At 35.8% G+C, this 26,482-nt stretch overlaps 1 long non-coding RNA gene across 1 annotated transcript in view; it reads left to right on the top strand.

The window, feature by feature from the left end:
* The first annotated feature begins 11,820 nt into the window (after positions 1-11,820).
* The window catches only part of LOC141391044 (uncharacterized), a 100,384-nt gene continuing 85,722 nt past the window's right edge, over positions 11,821-26,482 (top strand). Inside the window, exon 1 of the long non-coding RNA XR_012409547.1 lies at positions 11,821-12,986. This is a non-coding gene — a long non-coding RNA (uncharacterized lncRNA). The remainder of the gene's footprint in view (positions 12,987-26,482) is intronic.

The raw sequence follows: 26,482 nt of genomic DNA on the forward strand, positions 1-26,482 counted from the left end.
ATCCAGCTATGGGGAACCGCCTCCAATACAACAATTAAACTTCTACAACAATCCAAAACACTGCGCAAAATTGCTGGAGCTCCTCACTATATAACCAACAAGAGATTACATGAAGAACTAAACATGAGAACTATCCATGAAGATAAAATATATCAAATTCAAAAGTACAAATTGAGAATAGAAGCTCACCCAAACCCTTTAGCCGCAAACTTGATGTCAACCTCCCATACTTTCACAAGACTGAGAAGGAGAGCCCCACAATTTCATTTGAGAACTACATACATACATATATACATAATATGATCCATAACAACTATATTATAACTTACTAATTTATTATCTCACCACATCTAAAAACTATACTATATGGGCAAACCACTGGGTGAACCCTGTTGAATTAATATTTTACTTAAATTATGTCAAAAATAATGTAAATATCAAATGAAGATAGAAGGCATTAATAAATATGAACGAAAAAAAATATAAGTCTGGCAGAAATTTCACGATGTGCAAAGGTCCATCGGTTACTCCCTTCAAGAGTTATAGGGCGCACAAATTTTCCGAACATTTCCGAACTTTTGTGGAGGAGGTACCGGAAGGAGTGGACCGTACTTAAACTAAGTTTGGACAAAATATTACGAAAGCCAAATTTTGGACCAAATCGGTTCACCCGATCGAGATTTATCGTGAGCACCAGCCATCCAGACAGACGCACGGACATCGCTAAATCGACTCCAAATCGTCTGAAACACATTTCGTCCAAACATACTTGGGGTCTAAAGCCATTATTTCGATGAGGCACATTTTGCCCGTATGAAAGTGTATATGGTAATATTCAAAAAAGTTTTGCAATCGTTGAAGTTGAGGTTCACCATTTAATGAGTCGCGAACTGTTAATATATTTTATAAAATATAAATATATTTATATTAATTAAAGTGTTTTAGCCACGATCTCATAATATGGACCATAACAAATAATTTTCGTGGAAGCTGCGTTGGTGGTAATATAAAAAAATGGGGAAAATGTGTTGAAGTAAACAAGTTTTTTTGTGTTCTTTCTTGATTTCTGGCCAAACCACGCAAAACTCAAACCTGTGCTCAAAGAGAGAACTAAAGAATACCCCTTGGGCAACATGTATGATTTTTCGATATATACACTGCATCCCCCTAAAATCGATGCTGACATTTTGAAGTTTTGATTTCAGTGTTTTTCGAATTTTTCTTATAATTAGAGGGTGCAACTAGATAATAATCGAAACTAGTATATAGGATTGTAGAACTCGCGATTCCACGTCGTTCGATGTATATTTCATGAGTGTGCTCCGTACAGCTTCCTAGTAATAGGAGTCCAAAGGCGAAAATTTGGTGCGTAAATTTTCTGAAAAAAACTATTTTTTGGCTTTAAAATGTACAACTGTCGTACAGGTACCCCTGAACCCCGCGTGATTTTAGTTTTTTTACGTGTCGGATCTAATGACCTTATCCGCGGTCGAATCCATCCACTAAAACGCCGGATATAGATACCTTGAAAGTAGGAAAATCTGAAAAAATATATTTTGACAATTCCGCGAATTGAACCGCGATTTTCTTTGATTATTTTTGCATAAATGTAATCCTTTATACGCGATTATAATATCTGCCAAAAAGGTGTGTCACAAATTACAAAGATTCAGGAGTAATATCCCTATTTATCCCAAAATAAAATGCGGTGGCACATCCGCAGTTCTTGACGAATCTGTCTAAAATAATTTATATTGACGTATTTTTAATAGGCGGCCATTGAAATCGGATGCACCTTATAATCATATGCACATCGCGTGATTTTTGCCCACTTGAAGGTTTTTTGAATAGTAAGATGCAACTGATGGCACACTTTGGCCGCTGATTGAAACATGGGAAAATCTATGCATATTGATAGACATGGACTCCATGTATCCGAAAAGCACATGCACCTTAACCGATTTAAACCAATTCGCGAAGTATACGGTTTTTAACTTCTATGTTTTTTCTTTGATTGTAATTTCAATATTACTCTCTACTTCTTATTTCTATTGCTTATCACAGAAAGCAAATATACTTTCACGATGACTAATTACTTTTCTTGTAGAAGTTTAAGCAAAATACTTCAGGATTCGTATGGAAATTTAGCTAAATAATAGAATAACTCCCAACATTTTTTTTCAAATTTATCGTATTTAACCAAAAAATATATTTTTGAAGTAATTTCCAACAATAAGTTTCCGTTCTTTGTTGTTTCTGTAATATGCAAGTTATAAACGCGATCTTTATAATTTTGGTCTCACATTTTTCTACGCGTTGTCTAGATTATGTACGTATTTTTAAATTATTTTTTTAGAGATTTTTTGGACTCTGATTTAGAATAAATAAAATTTATTCCAAGATTTCTTCAATATTTTTTGATTTTCCGCGAAAATAAAAATAAATTTAGCAACTTTTTTAGCATCTACGGATAGATATCAAATGCTGCTAACGATTCATATATACATGTTTTTATTACAACACAATAGGAATTTTTAAATATGTTTTCTTTACAAGAGAGTAAAACCGCATATAACTTTTGAGTGCAGCATCCAATTTTGTGAACGCGAACAGATTTGAAACCACGATTTTCGTAACCCATGTACCAAAAATGGCGGATGTGCTCGCCAAAAAAATATTTAATTTTTTTTCTATGGAATTTTAAAGGAAATTTGAAAATTACCATATACCCTCGTTAGCATAAATGCTGAGGGTATAAAAATCATCCAATACATACGAGAGTAGTTCGCAAATGTTACTAATTATACCCTCAGCATTTATGCTAACGAGGGTATATACACTTTCATACGGGCAAAATGTGCCTCATCGAAATAATGGTTTTAGACCCCTAGTATGTTTGGACGAAATGTGTTTCAGACAATTTGGAGTTGATTTAGCCATGTCCGTCCTTCTGTCTATCTATCTGTCTGGCTGGCTGGTGCGAACGATAACTCTCGAATGGATCAACCGATTCGGTCAAAAATTTGGCTTTCATAATATTTTGTCCAAACTTAGTTTAAGTTCGAAGATGGGTTATATCGGACCACTCCTTCCGGTACCTCCCCCAAACAAGTTCGCTTTGATTTTTGTTGTAGCAACTTGTATTCACTGCCCCCATATAACGGTATAAGTTTCATCAGGGGCAAGTCCATACTTCCTGAGAAAATAGCCTGAAAGTTACAAAAAAGCCCTGTGACACCGTGTGTAGTGGTTGGAGCGCAAGATAACTCTCGAACGGATCTGCCGATTCGCTCCACAATTTGGTCTTCGTAATATTTTGTGCAAACTTAGTTTAATTTCGAAGATAAGCCATATCGGTCCACTCCTTCAGGCACCTCCCCACAAAAGTTCACAAATGTTCGAAAAAATTGTGCGCACGATAACTCTTGATGGAAGTGACCGATTTGGTCCATTCTTTACACATCCGAAATATCTACAAGATATAGATCAGGTTCGAATATGGACTATATTTGTCCACTCGTTCGGGTACCTTCCACACAAAATTTCGGATAAATTCACTTTAAGACCCGCTCTCGAATCACTTTAATTTTTGTTGAAGCAACTTGCATTCGCTGCCTCAATTACGGCAGTAAAAGTTTTTTCAGGGGCAAGTCCATACTTCTTGAGAAAACAGCACGAAAGTTCTTAAAAACCCCTATAGTGCCATATGTAGTGGCTGGAGGGCTCGAACTGAATACAGCGTTCGTCCACACTTTGGATGTTGTAATATTTCTTCGAATATTAGATGAACTCCGATGGTGGTGCTTATAGGTCCACTCTTTCCGGTACCTGCTCCACAAAAGTTCGAAAATATTCGCTAAAATGGTACGCGCGATTTCTCATGGACGTAGCAACCGATTTGGTTCAAACGTGGATCTCTAAATATTATCAAAACTTAGTTTATGTTCAAATTTGGGCTATATCTGTCCACTCCTTGTGGTACCACCCACACAAATGTTCAACATTTTTGCGTGGTTCAAGGATCCTTTGGACATTTTTACCGATTTGTCCTAGTGGCCCTGTTGACAGCGATATTATCTTTTTCGTAGGCTTGTGTGATAAAAAAGCCCTATCTATCGATATCCCCGCAAATTTGTTGAGCTTCAGTCCTATACACACTTTTGTCGGTGCATACGTCCAACATTTTGAAACCCCCCTAAATACATAAGTTTTTTTTTTGGGGGGAAAAAAGTATTTCAATCCACACAGGCTGAGGGTATATCTCTTTCGGCAAAGCCGAATGATAATTTTTTTACTTGTTTGGTTATAACTCTAGTGTTCCCTGCAGGAATGTTGTATTACCATATCGAAGACTAAATACAAATGCAATACAGGAAGCCTTTCAATTCGGTTAGATAATGTGGCTAAAACCTATTGAAAATCAGGAAGAAGACAAAACGGTAATTTTCAGCCATTTCGGTGTGATAATGAGCCTAAAACTTTCAAAATACAAAAAATCGGGAGGTACAGTTCTATGGGGGCTATATCAAAACGTGGACGTCTACTGACAAATTTCTGGGGGAAATTTGTAAACCCCCAACGAAGACTTAATACTAAGCCTCAATGAAGACTAAATGCAAAATTTTATCCATTTCGCTATGATAGTGTGGCTAAACGCTTCAAAATACCGAAAATCGGATTTACCGTTCTTTGGGGACTATATCAAAACGTGGAAGACATACCACTTAATTTTACCCATATCGGTTTGATAAATACGCTAACAACATCAAAATACCGAGAATCGGCGAGGAACGTTCTATATCGACAAATTTCTGGTAGAAAGTTGTAAACCCCCAACGAAGACTAAGTACTAAATGTCAGTTATTTCGGTGAGATATTGAGGTCACAACCTTAAATAGAAATTGCTGTACCAAATTATAAAGCTCTTCTTAAATATTGCCAGCTGTATATTGATTTCAAAAGCCAGACTGACGGATAGAAAAAGCATCTAGCACATCCAAATCGATAAAATACAGAATATATTAAATAATTTCTCGAATTCTGGTAAGTAGCTAAACTAGCTACTATTGGCAGTTGAATCAAGTTCCCGATTTTCTCTAAAAATATTAAATGGCACTTGTTGAATAACAACTAGATTTTCAAATGAAATAATGCACATTACAAACTGAACAATTCAAAAAGTGAAACTAATATAATTCCTATTAATTAGAAAATCCTATATTCCTATAAATTAGAAAATCGGATTTCAAACAACATGATTCGAGTTAACAATTGAACAATTCAAAATACAAATGAAACAATTCAAATTTCAATTAGAAGGTCTTTTATTCTTGATCACCATAAAAACCAGTAGGTTTGTTGAAATCAAAATACAGCTTGCAAACATTTCAAATAGAGTTTTATTTGGTCTGTACGATAACCCAAAAATTTTTACAAATTCTTAGAAATTTTTACTGAATGCTGTTCGATAATAAGAAAGATTATCCAGCAAAAGAGATCGAGTTGAGAGAGATATTTTGACAGTTCTGTGACTGAGAAATTTTCCCAGCAAAAATTTGCAAGTTTGATCAGCTGACTTTTAAACAACTTTAAATGCTAATATTTTTGACCAAGAAATTTTCTCAATTGCACATTGTTTAGATTCTAAAGTGCTGTGGATAGGATTATCGCTTTAAATATGTAAAATGTAATTTTAAAATTTGTGCTTTTGTAAGAAACAAAAAAAATTTCATGCATTTTCAGAAACAGCTGACTTTCTTGCAAGTTCTTACAAAATGTTGTTCGATAACTTTCTGGAATTTTTCTTGCTTGAGAAAGGTTTCTGGAAAGTTATCGTACACACCTATTATTTGATATCTTTCAATTTTGAAGGTTTAAGCCTCATTATGCAATAAGTCCCAAACATAACATATGTTTGGGTCCTGCAAACAAATATTTGTTTGGGAGCAAACAAATTTATGTTTGGGTGCAAACAAATATTTGTTTAGATATAATATATTTAGATTCACTTTGGCAGTTTTGTTGAGATGTGTTTTTTACTTACTATTTGTATGTAAGTCAAGCTTAATCTCATATTTGTTGTTTTCAAATTTAACAAGTATGAAAAGCGATAATATCGACCAGGCCGAACTTTTTATACCCTCCACCACGAACTGTATTGAAGTGAATGGGAACAATTAGTTTTATTTCGTTTATGAAAGTACTAAACTCTTCCTTTTATTGCAGGGGTAGTACATATATCTCAACTGATAATACTCCCTTCAAAACAGTTAATATGGGGCGACATTTTTGTTCTTTCCAAAAGATGGACCAATATTTACCATTTTCCGAATTGAGCGAAATACATAAAATTTGGCAAAACCGACTAGACCTAAACCTGGATATTCTGGATTTGGATAGTTAACAAAATCGGGAGCGCCGTTCTATTGAGGCTGTATAACCGATTCTGTGGTCAAATGGGACTAATACATTCAAAATATCTTAAAGGTACGCGTACTATATATGGGGCGTTATATGGGGGCTATACCAAAACGTGGACCTATATAAACAAACTTTGGTAGAAATGTTTTTGGCCTCTAGAGACACCAAATACCAAATTACAACCAATTCGGTGCTCAAATGGGACTAATACATTCAAAATATCTTAAAACGACGTGTACTTTATATGGGGCGTTATATGGGGGCTTTACCAAAACGTGGGCCTATGTAAACATTTTATAGTAGATATGTTTCTTAGCCGCTTAAAACGCGAAATGCAAAGTTACAACCGATTCTGTGGTCGAATGGGACTAATACATTCAAAATATCTTAAAATGACGCGTACTATATATGGCGCCTTATAATGGGGCTATAATAAAACTTGGACCCATAAAAACAAAATTTGGTAGAAATATTTTTTAGCCTCTGGAGACACCAAATACCAAATTACAACCAATTCGGTGGTCAAATGGGACTAATATCCTAAAATTTCCTTAAAACGACGACGCGTCACTTTGTATGGGGGCTATACGAAAACGTGGACCTGCATAGCCCGCTTTCAATACCAAAAGTCCTACATACATATAATAGATTTTACCAAAATTTCATCCACCTACTTCAATCCGTTCGGAAGCTAGAGTGATTTCCACAGACGGACGGATGGACATGGCTATATCGATGTAGAATTGCACGCTGATCAAGAATATATACTTTGTGGGGTCTACAATGATTATTTCGATTAGTTACAAACAGAATGACAAACTTAATATACCCCCCATCCTATGGTGGAGGGTATAAAAACAACAAGTTTAAAGTGGGATGTAGTTAAAATTGATTAAAATTTCAATACAAAGAACTAAGAGAACTGATGGGTCCTAGTGGAGTTGGACGAAAATAGTCTTTTCTGCCATCCCCTAAAGTAATCCATTTTAACTACATCCCACTTTAAACTTGTTGTTTTTAAATTTGGAAACAACAAATATGAGATTAAGCTTGACTTACATACAAATGGTAGATACAGTGCCGCTCATTTGAATAGAACCCCCACTAAATTTTATTCAACCTCAATTCTTTCCAATTTATATAAGATATGAAGTGTTTAAGTTCTTTTATATTTTGTGTCATGTGTTTTGAGTAAACTTAGTCAATCATCTGCATTCAAATCCGATTTATATAAGAATTACACATCGAAAACCAAATAAAGTCAAAAATTCAATTAACAAATTTGGCTCATTTGAATAGAACCCCCCTTTAAAACTTGGCTATACAGAAAGATTGAATTAGAATATCGATGCATATATACTCTACATTGAAAACGAAGCACTTCAGTAAAATTCAAGATAAATGCATATCTCCTGCTTAAGGATATACCCGTATAACCTGCTGTGGCAAGGATTCTTTAAAATATCATGTGTAATGCCTGGTAAAGCTTGCCTTATTCCCTCAACAAGTTAATTTTTGGAAGTGTACTGTCTACTAGAGTCGTATATTTTACGCATAGGCCATTCCCATACATTTTGGAGAATATTTACCACTGTAGAATATGACGGACCCTTCAGGATATCCGTATTTCTTCTCAAAATTTTAAGTTTTGATGACTCGTTTACAAAATCGTGATGAAATTTCCACTCCGGACATCCGAAAATGTTTCTCACTATTGGAAATTCCTGTTTTAGAGCTCCTTTGTAATTTTTCGTGCGCATTTAGGGTGAACCAATTTGCCGCCCAAGTCCTTCATAATTATTAATGCATTCCAACACCATAAAAACACCTCCATCGCTACAGAAAAAAACTTAGAAAGTAGTATTCCATTCAATAATTGGTTATATAGTTATGCTATTGCTTATGTACTTGATGAGGGGAGTCCTTAATAATTATGAATGACTTGGGCGGCAATTTCGTTCACCCTAAATGCGCACGACAAATTAAAAAGGAGCACTAAAACAGGAATTTCCAGTAGTGAGAAACGCTTCTCCTTAGTTGTGAAATAAAACACATTCTCCTTAAAGCTGAAAACATCAGCGGAAAATCGGCATCTGGAATCAAATGATTATATAATGTAATAAAAATAGGTACATCCATTTTGCAAATATACATATGTATGTATATGAGAAATGTATTGATGTAATTACCAATATTAAATACGATTTCTTCTTTGTGCAATAAAATATTTCAATTCACCTTTTTGGTTCAATTATAAAACTTCCAATTATAAAATGTATTGGGCGTTTAATTTAGTAAAAAAAGCATCATTTCTTTAAGAAAACACAAAACACTTATTTATTCACAATCTTCAATCAACGATTGTATTTAGAAAACTGAATTCATACAATTTTTTCTTTTCCTCTTCGATTGCTAGGTTGGTTAACTGAAAGAAACAGAAAAAATTACTGCTTGTGGATAAAAATCGCAACAACAACAATGCACGCAACACACGCGTTTGGCATACACATCAAAGCAAAAACAAACTTTTTTACACCATACACACAGCTCTTTACTATAAAACAGCATTCTGCAGCCGCGAGATCCCCATATGCACCCAAACAAATATTTGTTTGAACCCAAACATAAATTTGTTTGCAGGACACAAACATATGTTATGTTTAGGACTGGTTGCAAACGAATATAAGTTTGCTGGAAAATATGTTTGGGACACATGTTCGAGAGGTCACAACACATCTTGACCAAAAATTGTCATCGTAGGGTCATGCTTGGGCATAGCCCCATAAAAAGGTACTTCCCGATTTTCGGTATTTTTATGGTTTCGCCTACACTTTTTGACTGAACTTCCCGTAATTTGATATTTGATGTTCTCTGCAGTCACGAAACTCCTCCACAGAAAATTGTCAACAACAAAATATAGACCTATATTTTGGTATAGCCCCGATACAACAGTACCTCCCAATTTTCGGTATTTTTAGAATTTTAGCTACTTTTATTGACGGAACTACCCGGAATTTGACATCTTAGGTTCCCTGCATTCACGATACTTTTCCACCAAAAATGTTGAACATAGGTCAACACTTTGATAGGCTATATCATATCACGTGGTATCACGTGAGTGAACACATTTTTTCGATTAGATTAGAAAATTTAGGCATCTGCGTTATCAGTGGTCGAAAAATTTGTGAACCTAAAATTTTAGACAGGAAAGGAAACTAATTATTCCATTTTAGTTAAGAATATTTTATGGTGGAGTGTATAAAAAGTTCGGCTCGGCCAAACTTAACGACTTCTTACTTGTTTAATATATGAGTTGTAACATTTTTATGAAAACCCGAAAAAATAAATGTAATATCATTTATTTTTACATTTTTTATAGATATGAAGATATAAACCACACAAGAACACTCATATTTTGATGCAAAATATAAAAACAAAACTCCGAAGTTTAATTTTGTCCTTGAATTCTCTTGCAACTATAGACCATATTTGATCGTTACTATTAGACCAAATTTGATTCACCGGAAAACGGTTGTTGTTGTAGCAGTATTTAATATGTATGTATGTTCGTTTTCCTTCTTAATCTAGCTCTGGGTCTATCTACAGTTCTAGAATTGTGGTTCCTTGGATGGGACGTAACCACATATCTAGTGGAGATAGTTCAGAAGGTTTGACAGGGGCAGTGTGTCGTGCAGACCTGTGTCGCGTGCTGAGCAGATGTTTTGCACAGTGTCATCGATCCTTGTCCTAAAGGAATTCAAACGGCTCCACCATCCCGAGCGAAGTTGAGGGGAATCTGTGTCATCTGTTGAACAAAATTATGAAAATATGTCTCTCGGTTCAAAAGTTACACAACTTCGACTTATGCCTCTCTAATTGGCACAAGTGAGGTTCCAATCGTTGGGTGTGCTTTCTTCATGCCAAATTTAGCTAATTAACTGATGCATTTTCCTTATCAACATTTCGCCATCGGTCTTGAATAGTTCGAAAGGCAGTTTATCAGCTCTTCATTGTTCTTCAGTCGTTTAATTGTTGTAATGACCTAACTTTGGCTAGGTGGTATACATCAAAGACGTCGTTGGAGATTGGTTGTGGGGTATCTTCACCGTCGCCCACGTTTGATACCAAAATGCTCCGTCTCAGTGCTCAGTACGCTACATGTATCAGTTACCAGGTTCCCTTCATCATCTTTGCAGGAGAATGTGCCTACACGATAAACTTCTGTTAAAATTGTTGGACTAAATTCTGACTTCTGAACAACTAGAATTTCTCGCGCTCACGTCTTTCCCACTCTTTCTTTTTTTTCTGAAAATACACTTCTCCTCCTTCTTCCAATATTTTTTCCTTGGCGCTTAGTGTACTACTGCAGGATTGCCTTGTATTCCCCGTTCTTCTCTTCAGTAGCCTTACGACACTCCTGATCATACTATGAATATTTAGGTGGTAGTTTTTGGTACATAAATGAGATTTTGTGGTAGTTTGAAGAGAGTGGGCTATTCTCTGTTTCTGCGCTTCCAAATTATCGGCACAAAAAGTGCCGTCTTCCAGAATGTAGGTAAGTAGAGCGGAGTAGGCGTGTGCTATATGTTGTTGTTGCAGCTTCTCGACACCCAACTTCCGTTCGGTGTTTGATCGCAGTTTTTCCGCAACATTAAGACGAGTGCATACTTTGGCTGATTCAAGGAAATGGTCCGAATCGATGTGTACTCCTCGAGTTGATCGGACATCTAACTCACTGGAAGAGTGTCTTCCGTCCATCACAAAATGAACTATCTGGTTTCTGACGGAATTGCCATTACCTTAAATCTATTTATATAAAATCGGTAAAAGGGGTTTTCGTAACTTTAAGGTTCTATATCCCAGGAAGTCTTAATTGTACATATTGTCTGAAATAGATTGGGTCTTAACATATGTATGTGGCGTCTCAAACCACATTTTTGATCATATCAAAACCATTACAATTTCGGAAACTTTGGAAAACCCGTAATTTTTCTAAGTGTAATACATCCCAACAACAAATTTCCTATCCTCCACGTGTATGTATTTGTTTGTGTTCATGTGAAATATGCATATCGGACTATGCAAACAAAAGCCATGCTGTTCTGTGGCATTTGACTAACGAAACAAAAATGATGCGCATGCTCGAGAAATGGCTTTACAGACCATAACTCCCCTTCCACCTATATTTTGCCCTATGCAGAAAATGTTACCATTCATGTGGATGCTGCAGCATCCAATTGCCGTGCTACCGCTTAGCGTTTGTATCCAAAACAAAGTGGATCCTGGAAATGTCATTACCGTTTGGTGAGGATGGCCAACACAAAGGCAGAGGTAAACTGCAACGACTGAATGGATTTATTCCAATCCGCACTTGCCATAAGTACCCACAACAGAACAATACACATTTACTTGCAAAGGTTCTGCTTGGTGGCAGGCATCGTCTTTGAATCTCAGCTGCAAATTTTCAACACCTTCACACAGCATCAACTGAGATTTGCCAGTTTATTCCACGCTGACACGCTACGCTAAGGTGAGCGTTGACTGGCTAGTGAGTGAGTGAATGGCAACGTGAATATTTGCCGCCAGTTATTATCAGAATCCTGCTGTATTGTCGTGGCGGCGAGTGTCAAACGTTAAAAATGATTTGAACGGAACGCGGTGCTTAAAGTTTTGATAGTTAAATAAGCGAATATGTGTTAAATGTGCACCTTGGTGGTGGTGATGATGGTGATGTTAATTGACTTCTTGTTTATACGAGTTTGTATGTGTAGTAGAAAAAACACACGGGCTAATGGAAGTGCAGACAACTAGAATAATAACGTGGATGATGACGATGATACAAAGGATAATATTTTAAATGGTATTTTAAAGGTGTCACAAACTTTGTATACCGCCATAACTTTTCTCCTGTGTACTATATATGTATGTGTTAGCATATGCAAATGGTTATGTGTGTGTTTGTGCGTATCATCTATCCCCAATATGTCCTTTTACCCAAAAAGTCCTCAATGAAAAGTTTCAAGTGATTGACTGCAGTTTTTAGTTTTCACAATGCAAAAGCAATTGAGATTAATTGGAAACATTTATTTTGTTTGCATAAAACAAGAACAACAAGAAGAACAGTAATAACAGCAAATGTTACAAGGATATCCTTGCAATACTAACAAACAAACAACGACAATAACATGGTGTCAGTGAATAGTGGAAAAATATCCAACAGCATCATCATCATTCACACATTTATGATGTGATAAATGACCATCAATAATTCAAGATAAGATTGAAAAACAAAAAAAGAACAACGCAGGGAAGTACGAATAAACAGCAGCTACTTTGTATGGATTGTGGTGTGTCCTTTACCACTGCCGCTTGATCATGTGAGGACTGTCTGTGCATCTGTTGGATGAATGAAGTGTGTGTGAAATAAATTTGCTGGAAAACTGAAATAAAATTCTTCAAATGATGTTCATAAATATTTCAGAATTATGGCATCTTATCACAATTCGAACACTTAAAACCATCAATGTTTGCACGCACACATACACACACGCTCGCGTAGAAGAATGGTATGTATGTTTGTATGTGTTAAGATTACAAATAATGAAGGACTTTGAAGGATTGTTTTACAAAGGATATAATTTATAAAGAAAATTATACATATCCTACACCACTGTATGGGGATGCACAGTGGAGGAGATGAGTCTATCAGGCTATGCGTATCCATCCGTCCGTCTAGCAATCTAAACCCTGTAATCGCATCACAGGTCACAATTTTGATCGGATCGTCACGAACTTTTTTGTGGAGATGATTCCATAGAACGTATTCAAAGAAAAAAACTGAACTTAAAAGTAGACCTAATTAATTTAAATAGTCGAGCTATATATGTATGTGACCAAAAGAGATTATATTCTGAGCTTTAAATCAACAACACATATCTTGCCGATAATTATCAAATGCCAGAGTTATTGCAAAAGACGCTATATTTTTTCTTATTTTTTAAATTTTATTGTAATCACAAATATTCAAATAATGCACACTGCTAACTAAAAATGCTGCAATCTTATATAAAAAAATAAAAAATTGTTAAATTTTATACCCTCCATAATGAAATATTATAAAGTAAAATGGAATAACTAGTTTCCTGTCGTGTCCACAATTTTAGATGAAGAAGCTTTTTGACCACGGATAACCTCTGAAGCCTAAATTACGTAAAAAATGTATTTAAAAATGTCATCAATCGGGCTTAACAGTTGTAAGGAGGCTTTATCAAAACATGGACCCATGTTGACAATTTTTAGTAAAGAAGTTTTGTGACTACTGGGAACATAAAATGTCAAATTACAGGTAGTTCGGTCAAAAAAATCAGGAGGTACCGTTATATGGGGGCTATACCAAAATATAAACCTATGTTGACAATTTTGTCTAGAGCAGCTTTGTCACTGCTGTGAAGGTCAAATGCAAATTACGGGTAGTTAAGTCCAAAAATATAGCTAAACCCTCAAAATGGCGAAAATAGATTGTCAATTTAACTTCATGTATTGATATATTGGGAATATATTACCAATATTTTTGAAAACTTAACATAGGTGAAACCAAAGTTTACCCTTGTGGAACACGCGACTTGTGATTGTATATAATGCAAATTAAATATTTTTCGATAAAATATTGGCCTTATAAGATAGTTTGCGTGGAAGCTGTGGTTATATTTATGTTAAAAAATGGGTAAAAATGGGTTGAAGCCAACTTGTCTTTTTTGTTTTTTCTCGATTTGTGATTAAACCACCCTTTTCCCGAGTTTCCTGTCAAAGTAAAAGCAGAAGCAAACTAAATAAGAATCATCTCACTAATGTATTACTTTGTATTGTAAGGAGGCTTTATCAAAACATGGACCCATGTTGACAATTTTTAGTAAAGAAGTTTTGTGACTACTGGGAACATAAAATGTCAAATTACAGGTAGTTCGGTCAAAAAAATCAGGAGGTACCGTTATATGGGGGCTATACCAAAATATAAACCTATGTTGACAATTTTGGGTAGAGCAGCTTTGTCACTGCTGTGAAGGTCAAATGCAAATTACGGGTAGTTAAGTCCAAAAATATAGCTAAAACCCTCAAAATGGCGAAAATAGATTGTCAATTTAACTTCATGTATTGATATATTGGGAATATATTACCAATATTTTTGAAAACTTAACATAGCTGAAACCAAAGTTTACCCTTGTGGAACACGCGACTTGTGATTGTATATTATGCAAATTAAATATTTTTCGATAAAATATTGGCCTTATAAGATAGTTTGCGTGGAATCTGTGGTTATATTTATGTTAAAAAATGGGTAAAAATGGGTTGAAGCCAACTTGTCTTTTTTGTTTTTTCTCGATTTGTGATTAAACCACCCTTTTCCCGAGTTTCCTGTCAAAGTAAAAGCAGAAGCAAACTAAATAAGAATCATCTCACTAATGTATTACTTTTCAAAATTTTATCTGCTTCTATCATTAAATGATGCTGACATTTTGAAGCCAGATTTACAGTGTTTTTTGAAATTTTCTTCTAATTTCATTCCACAAACAGATTTTTCAAAAAATCATATAGGGTAAAAGCCCCTATTACCGGCCAGTACCAATAGTCGGCCATTTTTGTATTCATACCCAAACGACTAATAATTATTATAACAAAATGTGAAAAATAAACTTATGTAAGCTTTAACGCTACTGTCAGCTATATTTGTGTAAAATTCCATGGAGATATGACAAATAATTATGCCAGAATTTAGTCTTTTTATTTTCAACACAAGTGAAAATCGTCCCTCTTATGGAAAAATAGTGATGATGTCGACTTTGTATGGTCGGTAATTATACTAAAAGGATAGATTTTTCTTCAGAATTTAATTTATTATAGTAAAGAACAGTCTAAAGAATACATTAGGCAAGGAAATTATTATAACATATCGTCTGCTCCGTCGGAAAAGGTCGTTTTTGTTACAGGATGAAAGTACAGGTCAAAACACGTCGTATGATACAAAGAAAATGGTAGGATGTCGCGTTTTTCTATATGTTTTGCCCTTGTCGGAAAAGGTCGTAAGTCCACAAAACGAACAAATTTTAGTACGAAAAGGTCGTAAGTCCACAGGAAAATGTATACTTTAAAAGAATACTACAGCTAATGTAGTTCAGATATAATGGTTAACGTCATCCATGGTTGGAGTACAATGTAAAGAACTAGCCTACACGTTTGGATGATAATCGGAAGATATTTGGCGGAGCCAATGGACGAAACATTTGAACAAAAATTTGATAATTTCTATATTGCAACGAAAATTTACATTTGAAATCTATTTTCCCCTATAAGCAAACTGATTATGAAAGATGGACTTCTGGCCTTATCATTGATACAAATTGGGATGCTGTATGTGTTCAAATACCTCATAGATTGAAAAATTTAAAAAATTCAAAATTTTTACTGTTTTTACTGTCGTATATATTACTTAACTTTATCAACTGGTCATTTGTGGTTTCTCTAGGGACATTCATAGGACATTCACATAACGAGATTAGTTTGAATTCCGAATTCAATAAAGTAATACCTTCTAACGGACGGGTAAGTGCAATGTTTATATTATTAAATGATTTTAAAATAATAATTGGTTGAAATGTTATTAAACTAAGAAGTCACCATTGTTTTTGCTAACAAAGAGCAGTATGAATTTGGAATGGAATTAGACGATGGTGTCATGGGTCTAGTTACCTATGGTTTTCACGGTGATTCTGAAAACTCTGATGACGTCAATACCAAACATCCTAGAAGTAATAGAAACTTCTAAACCAAATCACGAAGATCTATCTTAAAAATTGCGAGCTGTATCTTAATTTCAAAAGACGGACAGACGGTCAGTGTTATACAGACTTAGAATTTTACTCTGGTCGGGTCTTATTGCTAAAATATGTACCCAGGATTGGAGAAACCGAATCGTTCGTAAGTTTTATATGTATAGCGCATTTAAAAAATAGGGCACAATTTTAACCCGCTCCTCCGAAATTCAACACCAAGGGACATTCCTGTGCATAATCTGAAAATTTTCTGAACGATACTTTCATAAATTTTGCAAAAAAGCGTTTTTTAAAAAATAGGGCCCCTCCGAAATTCAAAAACTATAAAGCCTATTTGCACCTCGGTTGTTCCTTGTATATTCTCTGAAATGTTCAAAAAAATCGGTTCAGCCGTTTTTGAGTCTAACATACACACATTGTCTTTTATATATAAGATTTCATACAAAAGTTTTGGTCCATTAAACCCGCTAATAATTATCTCATCACCATGTTAAATTGCAAGCTTATTCTTTGTCTTAAACTCAAATCATTCTTAAAATTTCGCTCCGATCGGAATATTACTGCAATCTACAGGACAGATACAAAGTCGGGTAAAAATTGTGGGTTTGGTCCATTTCACACCTTTCGACCATAACCAACATCTAATGGGGCCACTTTTGGTCGGAACCCGACCTCTCCACAATTTCGTGACGATCGGTCCAAAATTGAGGCCTGGAGTTTTATTACAATTGTTAATGGATGGACGGACACACATAGCTAGATCGCTTTATCTCGTCAAGATATGGCAAAATTTCAAGGGGAGGCGGTCTACGACGAATACTTCGTGATGTTACACGAAAATTGGACAAAACAAACTTATAATACCCTTTCCACATTGTTTTGTAAAGTATAATAATTTTATTTTAAAAACGTCCGTAAATTGTAGGAAAAGGTCGTAAGTCCCTACAAAAATACAAAACTGTACAAGGAAAAGGTCGTAAGTCCAAAGACATCCAATTATCTCCCAAACGCGATGCAATTTTATCAAACAAAGTACAGGTATTGAAGCGGAATAAATAAACGAAAAATACTGCCTTTACCACCATAATAAAATTTTTAATAGAGAAAGCGCTGGAATGTTTTTTCTTCCTCCTGAAAAATTTATTGAGAGGGACTTACGACCTTTTCCGACGGAGCAGACGATATTTTTAATTTTGCTATTTTTATGGCGGCCGACTTTAGGAACCAGAAAGGTATAGGTGTTCCTATAGTCGGCATGGGTGTGGAAAAAATTCATTTTTATACTCTCAGCATTTATGCTAACGAGGGTATATATACCTTCATACGGGCAAAATGTTACTCATCGAAATAACGGTTTTAGACCCCAAGTATGTTTGGACGAAATGTGTTTCACACAATTTGGAGTCGATTTATCAATGTTCGTCCGTCTGTCTGGCTGGTGCGCACGATAGCTCTCGAACGGATGAACCCATTTAGTCCAAAATTTGGCTTTCGTAATATTTTGTCCAAACTTAGTTCAACTTCGAAGATGGGTTATATTGGTCTATTCTTTCCGGTACCTCCCCCACAAAAGTACGGAAATGTTCGAAAAATTTGTGCGCACTATAACTCTTGAAGGGAGTAACCTATTAGGTCCTTACTTTGCACATCGTGAAATTTCTACCAAGCTTAGATGAGGTTCTAGTATGAACTTAATTGGTCCACTCCTTCGGGTACTTATCACACAAAATTACGGATAAGTTCACTTTAAGACCTGCTCTGGAATCACTTTGATTTTTGTTGAAGCAACTTTCATTCGCTGTCTCAATTACAATGGTAAACGTTTTTTCAGGGGTAAGTCCATACTTCTTGAGAAAACAGTCTGAAAGGGTTAAAAACCCTCTATGGCAGCATATGTAGTGACTGGAGAGCACGACAACTCTCGAACCAAATACTGAGTTGGTCCACAATTTACATATCGTAATATCTCTTCGAATATTAGAAGAAATTGAAATTCGAAGGTTTGGTTTGTTTGTACAAGCATACAAACAAATTCGAAAAAATCGCTAAATTGGTACGCGCAATATCTTATAAAGAGAGCATCCCGGTTGAGGGTCTGTTTGAGGATCCCTTGAAAATTTTTACCTAGTGGTCCAAGTACATGCTTCCTGATATAATGGTCCAAAAACTCTGAATTATATGGTGACCTACTGAAACGACAGGTGGTAGCGACATCTATCGACACCCAAATAAGGAATGACACCCAAAACAAGACCCACTTCCAAAATGGACTATGTCGGTCCATTTCTATAGATACCTCCCCGCAAAACTTTTGAGCTTCTATCTAAATCCATATTTTTGTCGGTACATAAAAAATTTTGAAACCCCCTTAAATATATACGTTTTTTGGGAAAAAAAGTGTTTCAATTCACAGATGCTGAGGGTATATCTCAGTCGGCAAAGCGGACTGATCCTTTTTTAATTGTTGGCCTGTAAGGATACCAGGTATAATTTTAAATTCAAATTGATGCATATCTGAAGGAAAAATGCTGGAAAAAACACTTGAAATAGTATTTCTACAAAAACTCGCTTATTATTTTGTTTTTATCTTTGGAATGGGCATTAATTTTTATATGAAACTTAAAGTGAAAATAAATTAAAGTGTTTTCCCATCTTTTTACAATTTTTTTGTGGCCCTACGCACCATAGGACCTTCGCGGTAGGCCAAAAATGTCAGCAATCGCTAATACTTTCATATATAGTAAACTACTCCAAACAACAGCTATAACCCCCTACTCACCAATATTACCTACAATTGTTTTGTTTTTTGTTTTTTATACCCTATACCACAATGTGGAAAAGGGTATTATAAGTTTGTTTTGGTAAAAATTTATGTAACACCGCGAAATATTCGTCGGAGACCCCCAATGTGGTATACCAATCTCGACGAGATAAAGCGATTTTGAGATGTGTGTCCGTCCGTCCGTCCGTCCGTCCGTCCGTCCGTCTGTCCATTATAAATTGTAAACATGCTCCAGGCCGCAATTATGGACCGATCGTCACGAAATTTGGTATGGAGGTCGGGTTCAGATCAGAATAGATCCCTATTCTTATTGGTGATGATCGTGAATATTTAGCGGGTGAAATGGACCAAAAACATAATATTTATCCAATTTTCTAGCGGCTCTATAGGTCTCAATAATAGTCCGATCAACGCGTAATTTTAAATATGGTAAGAGTATATCACGAAGGAGAAGCTTGCAATTTGAGATGGCGATCGGATAACATTTAGAGGGTTAAATGGACCAAAACTTTTGTGTGAAAATTGTGCAAATTTTTAATATACAGCTTATATCTTAATTCCTGGAAGTGACATTCCAGACAAGTGAGATATACTTGAAAGTGGAACGCTTGACCTTTCAATTGATGCAAATTATGTTGGTGTGCATGATCAGATAACAGAGTTACAGCCTAATATATTCCGTTATTTGTTTGTAGTGAAATAATAAACTCGCTAGAAGTCGCAATTATACATCAATTGTCACGAAATTTTGCACAGGGTAAGAGTATAGGTCGAAAAAGATGTCTACAATTTTGAATGATGATCTGATATTCTTTAGTGGGTGAAATAGACCATTACTTTTGTATGAAAAATATACAAATTTTATTTTTGGTCGATATTTTAATTCCTTGAGGACATATATATTTCGCAAAGTATCCTACATATGGAAAAAAAACTACTGACCTTTCCTCTGATGTAAATTGCAATAAAGTGTTTGCTGGATAACGGGCCTACTGCCTAATATATAATAGGTTCTGTGTAGAGAACCATATTTTTATCCCATGCTTCATATTGTCTCTCCAAAAGTTTATGTAACACCACGAAATATTCGTCCTACACCCCTTATTTGGTATGCCAAAATTCATATCTCGACGAGATAAAGCGATTTAACGACGTGTGTCCGTCCATTAAAAATTGTAAACAAGCTTAAGGCCGCAATTATGGACCGATTGTAACGAATTTTTTAAGGAGGTTGGGTTCGGGCCAGAATAGAAATGATTAGTTTTTGGTGATGATCGTGAAATGTTCAGGGGATAAAATGGACCAAAACAAAATTTTAACCAATTTTGTAGCGGCTCTGTAGGTCAAAATAATAACCCGCCAAATTTTAAACAAAGTTTGAGTTTATGATGAAGAAGAAGCGTACAAACCAACGTGAAGATCAAATAATACTTAGCGGGTTAAATGGACTGAAACTTTTGTGGGAAATTGGTAAAAATTTCAATAACGTAGCGGTTAAACAACAGAAGTAGTAGTACTACATAAGTGTGTTTCATTACATTTTAGTTTGTGTGAACTAAATTTTCCATTTCCTGCAACAAAAATGCCTTTGTCATGCTAAATAACTTTTTGGTTTTGTTCATAAGTATTATACATTACATTTCGGATATTTGATAATTAAATTTTCACAATCATTAAAAAGAAGTTCCGTGGAGAGCGATTGTCCAGGGATAGTGGTATAGGGTATCCCATGGTCGGCTCCGTCCGACTATAGACTTTTCTTACTTTTTTGATTATAGAGAAGTAAAAAACAACTGATTATTCTATATTCATATTTCGAATGATTATAAATTAGAGTAAGATACTCTGAACAAAAATTCTAACCTGATAGTTTCCACAACATTCTAAATGTTGTTTTTGATTGAAGAGTAGTAAGAACAGCGGATTTAATGTTTATGAGTGGTAATATATTTTTATTATTTTAGTTTTTAGGAAAAAAAGGTATAGAATACACAAAAAAGTGTTTGCACAAAGGAAGCCTGTCGTAGTCTTTATACTGCAAATCCACACAAATCACATATTTCCCTGGTTTTCGTCTCTTCTTTTCTGAGTTTCTCTAAACAATAATTGTGAGATTTTCAATATATTTGTAATGCAAAAACAAATTTTTACTAAGCACGTCCCATTTGGCTCTTATAGATGCTGCCTTGTCTGCAATAATTCTTTGGTTTCGGGTATTAGCGTCGTTAAACCTTATGAACCGCAATATTGGCCAGAATATGTTTATACCCATAGTTGCCCGATATAAAGGGTAAGATTTGAAAGACCACAAATCTTTTAAGTTGTCTTTATTGGAATGATTTGCCCTAATCATTATTAGTAGTCCGATAAAAGAATACATTTCCTCTGCGGTTACATTCTTCCACATACCTTCCTCATTTTCTTCACCTTTGTTGTTGTATACATTTCAAAGATTTTTTATTTGCGTTGCGTACAATAATAAGGACCATTTCTAAGCTTAGGAAACATTTGAATGTAGGTACATGCTTTTGACATAATTTCTGTTTTTTATCAAACATGAGCGTCCCATAAGTCGAATACATGTTTGACTGGATGTTGACATACGTTTTTTCCCATATAGAGTCGTCTTTAGCTGTAAAGCATACTGTGTCACTATCTTCATCAATATCACTTTGGCAGTCATTTTCACTATCATAATCGTATTCCATTAGTTCTTCAAAAGCAAAACTATCCCCTTCAGACCTTCTACGTCGGATACCTCATTCATTAAAAATTTTCAAACAGTGGCGGTTGCTGACATTTTTGGCACACCGCGAAGGTCCTATGGTGCGTAGGGCCACAAACAAATTTTAGAAAGATGGGAAAACACTTTAATTTATTTTCACTTTAAGTTTTATATAAAAATTAATTCCCATTTCAAAGATATGAACAAAATATTAGCCGAGTTTTTGAGAAAATACTATTTCAAGTGTTTTTTTCTAGAATTTTTCTTCTTGAGTATCTCATTTTTTCAACGAGTTATAACGTTATTTTTAATTGTATACAAATGTACCCGGTTATTGATCTACGTATACTTTTTGGTTATTGACCGTAGGGTTAACATAATTCATATTGTTTAGTCAGCATATTCCACTTCTCCTAATAATAATTTTATACCCTCCACCATACTATGGTCGATATATTAAGCTTGTCATTCCGTTTGTAACTACTCGAAATAATAATTTTAGACCCTACAAACTATATACATATATCCTTGATCAGCGTGCAATTCAATATCGATATATCCATGTCCGCCGTCTGTCCGTCTGTGGAAATCACTCTAGCGTCCGAGCGGATTGAAGTACGAGGACAGTTCGGAAACCTAGCACAAAAAGCGCGGTATAAACAGAAAAAAGTTAAGTGTTTTGGAAACTTCGATCTCTGTTATGAACACATGTTAAATTTTGTTTCGATCTGGCAACTCCTTCATATAGAAACAGGTGTTCAAAAAAGACGCATCCGCAATTTTTTTACAATGGATAAATTAGAAATGCGTGCTGTCATTAAATGTTTTACAAGGTTTATCGGGACAAGAAATTCATTATGATATGGTGAATGTGTTAGGTGAAAGTGCTCCTTCATATGCAACAGTAAAAAATTGGGTTGCTGAATTTAAACGTGGTCGTACAAGCATTGAAGATGAACCACGTAGTGGACGTCTAAAAACAGCAACAACAACAGAAATTGTAGCCAAAGTGCATGATATGGTATTAAATGATCGACGAATAAAAGTGCGTGAAATTGCTAATACCATGGGCATTTCAAATGATCGAGTCCATTTAATTTTGCATGAAGAACTACAGATGAAAAAGCTTTCTGCAAGATGGGTGCCGCATTTGTTAACAGTCGATCAAAAACGCATAAGAATGAACTTTTCTCAAGCTTGTTTGGATGGTTTTAAGCGAAATAAAATGGATTTTAAGCGTCGTTTCAAAACTGTTGATAAGACATGGATCCACCACTGTACTCCAGAGACAGAAGAACAATCCAAACAATGGACTGAAGCTGGAGGAAGTGCCCCAAAGAAGGCAAAAACAATTCAATAGGCTGGTAAGGTTATGGCAACGGTTTTTTGGGACTTCAAAGGTATTTTATTGATTGAATATCTGCAAAAGGGTAAAACAATAAATTCAGAGTACTATTGCAACCTTTTGGATCAATTAATAGTACAAATTCGAGAAAAACGTCCTGGCTTACAAAACAAAAAAATAATTTTTCATCAAGACAACGCACCAGCGCACAAGAGTGTTTTAACAATGGCTAAGATCAACGAATTAAAGTACGAGTTGCTTGGCCACCCACCTTATTCTCCTGATTTAGCTCCCAGTGACTTTTACTTGTTCCCAAATCTAAAAAAATTCCTTGCTGGCAAGCGTTTTACCTCAAATGAAGATGCAATTACAGTTGTAAACCACTATTTTGAAGACCTTGAGGAAAACCATTTTAATCAAGGGATAGAATTGCTAGAAAAGCGTTGGACTAAGTGTATTGAAGCTTCAGGAGATTATATTGAAAAATAAAAATATTTTTGAAAAACTAACTATTCTCTTTCATTGATAGGCTAAGAAGTTTCCGAACCGCCCTCGTAGGTAGATGAAATTTTGGTAAAATCTATTGTATATACGTATGACTTTTGGTATTGAAAACGGGGTATATAGGTCCACGTTTTCGTATAGCCCCGATACACAGTGACGCGTTGTCGTTTTAAGAAATTTTTAAGATATTTGTCCCATTTGTTGTAATTTGGTATTTTGTGTCTCTAGAGGCTAAAAAACATTTCTGCCAAAAATTGTTAATATAGGTCCACGTTTTCGTATAGCCCCCACTTAACGCCCCATATACAGTAGCGTCACTTTAAGATATTTTGAATGTATAAGTCCTATTTGACCACAGAATCGGTTGTAATTTGGTATTTTGTGTTTCCAGAGGCTAAGAAACATTTCTACCAAAAAAATATTTATATATGTCCACGGTTTGATATAGCCCCCATAGGACGATATGTCCAGATTTTCGGTATTTTGAAGGTTTTAGCTATATTATCCTACGAAAATGGCTGAAATTTAGTATTTAGTCCTCCTTTGGGATACAAAACTTTCTTCCAGAAATTTATCGGTATCGGTCCACGTTTTGATGTCATAACCCAACTTTGTTTTTATGGAAACAAATTTCTACCATGAAAGAAAAAGATTTTACCACGCTCACTTTCTTCAATTTTCAATTTAAATGTTTTCTACAAAAACAACTGAACCTATTACCCTGAAATTGTCAGGGAACGTACCACGGTGGCTTTAGAACTGATTTGTTTTTAATTTGTTCGGCTTGTAGTCATTAGGATCCTGATTACATTAAACAAATATTAATATTAATCCGGATCCTAATTGTTATTCAAAAAATCAGAGATGGCTTTGTTCTCATAGACGGTTTTAGAATAGTCCATAGATTGCCTGTTTTATATTTCATCGGGTGACGTAGGGGATGGAAGATACCAAGGAACGGTCCTGACCGGTTTTAACATGGCAAAGCCCAGGATTTATCTTGGTCCCTCTTTCATCTCAAGTGGACACTGACCTCCCCGTGGTGTCACCTGGGGAACTCCCGTTAAAGGTAGTGAGCTAACATGTGCCGCGGGTTCACCCATAAGAACGTTAAAAACTTGGGTTTGGGCGTCGGGTTAGTAACCCTCCCCTAGAAAAAACAGCCTACTATGAAAAAACGAAAGAAAAGAAAAACAAACCCCTCGAAAGTTGACGAACCTTGCAAACGTTTTAAGGACCATGATCTGCACCTGGAATGTTCGCACTCTTTATAGAGAAGGTGCAGTCTTCGCATTGGCAGACGTACTTGAAAAGTACAAAGCCGATATTACTGCCATACAGGAAATACGATGGATTGGGAAAGATGTCACAACAACACCTAAAGGTGACGCTTTGTATTATAGCTGCCATGACACAAAACATGAGTTTGGTTGCGGTTTTGTAGTTGGTCGGAGGTTAAAACATCTGGTCTCCAGCTTCACCCCAGTGAATGAAAGACTTGCTACAATTCGATTTAAAGCAAAATTCTTCAACATCAGCTTTATCTGCGCTCATGCCCCAACCGAAGACAAGGACGAACAGACCAAAGATATATTCTACGAGAGCTTAGAAGAAACATATGACCGTTGTCCTGCCCATGACATTAAAATTGTTCTAGGCGATTTCAATGCCAAAATTGGAAAGGAGAATATCTTTGGACAAACAGTTGGGAAATTCAGTCTACATAGTGAAACGTCAGACAATGGAATGAGGCTGATAGACTTCGCAGCGGCAAAAAAACATGGTAGTTAGCTGTACCAGATTTAAGCATCTCGATATTCATAAGGGCACTTGGCTGTCTCCAGACCAAAGAACAATAAATCAAATTGATCACGTTGTGATAGATGGAAGACATTCATCGAGCGTGTTGGATGTACGATCGTTCCGAGGAGCAAACATAGATTCGGACCATTACCTCGTTGCAGCAAAGGTACGTACCCGTCTAAACGTTGCAAATAAAGCACGGACAGACACAACACGAAAGGTGGACATCGCCAAGCTGCAAACACAACAGATAGCCACAGCATATTCCACTCAACTGACCCAATTGCTTAATGATAGCGCTTCTTGTCCCGATAACATATCAGCACAATGGCAAAATATTGCCCACTCCATGCAAACAGCCGCAAAATCAGTACTTGGATACCAGAGACCTCCACCAAAGAATCCGTGGTATGACCAGGAGTGCCGTGCTGCTACCGAAGAAAAAAATGCGGCATATAGGGCTACTTTACAATCAGTAGCAACGCGTAGCGCACGAGAGAGGTATCGGGAGAAAAGGAGAGAGGAGAAACGTCTTTTCCGCAGGAAAAAGAGAGAAATGGAAAAGAGGGAGTGTGAACAAATGGAGATGTACAGGAGACAGAACGAAGTCCGAAAATTCTACCAAAGAGTGAAGCATCAAACTGATGGCTTTGGTACAGGAATATCCTCCTGTAGAGATCAACAAGGTAATTTGGTAACTGATACAGATAGTGTGCTCAGGATATGGAAAGAACATTTTTCCAAACTGTTGGTATCCGATAGCAGTGAAGACGGCGAAGATACCACAGATCCAATCCCAGATGATGGTATTGAATGTATACCGCCCAGCCAAGATGAGGTAAGGACAGCAATAAACCGGCTGAAGAATAATAAGGCGGCAGGAGCAGATGGCCTACCAGCCGAGCTGTTCAAAACCGGAGGCGACACGCTGATAAGGTGTATGCATCAGCTAGTTAGCACCATCTGGCAGGAAGAACGCGTACCCGACGATTGGAACGTGAGCATCCTATGTCCAGTCCACAAGAAGGGTGATAAGACTGTGTGCTCCAATTATAGGGGCATAAGTCTGCTCCCTA

This window comes from Musca autumnalis, unplaced genomic scaffold (genome assembly GCF_047663935.1).
Source record: "Musca autumnalis isolate F117 unplaced genomic scaffold, ASM4766393v1 scaffold_1, whole genome shotgun sequence".
Lineage (NCBI taxonomy): Eukaryota > Metazoa > Arthropoda > Insecta > Diptera > Muscidae > Musca > Musca autumnalis.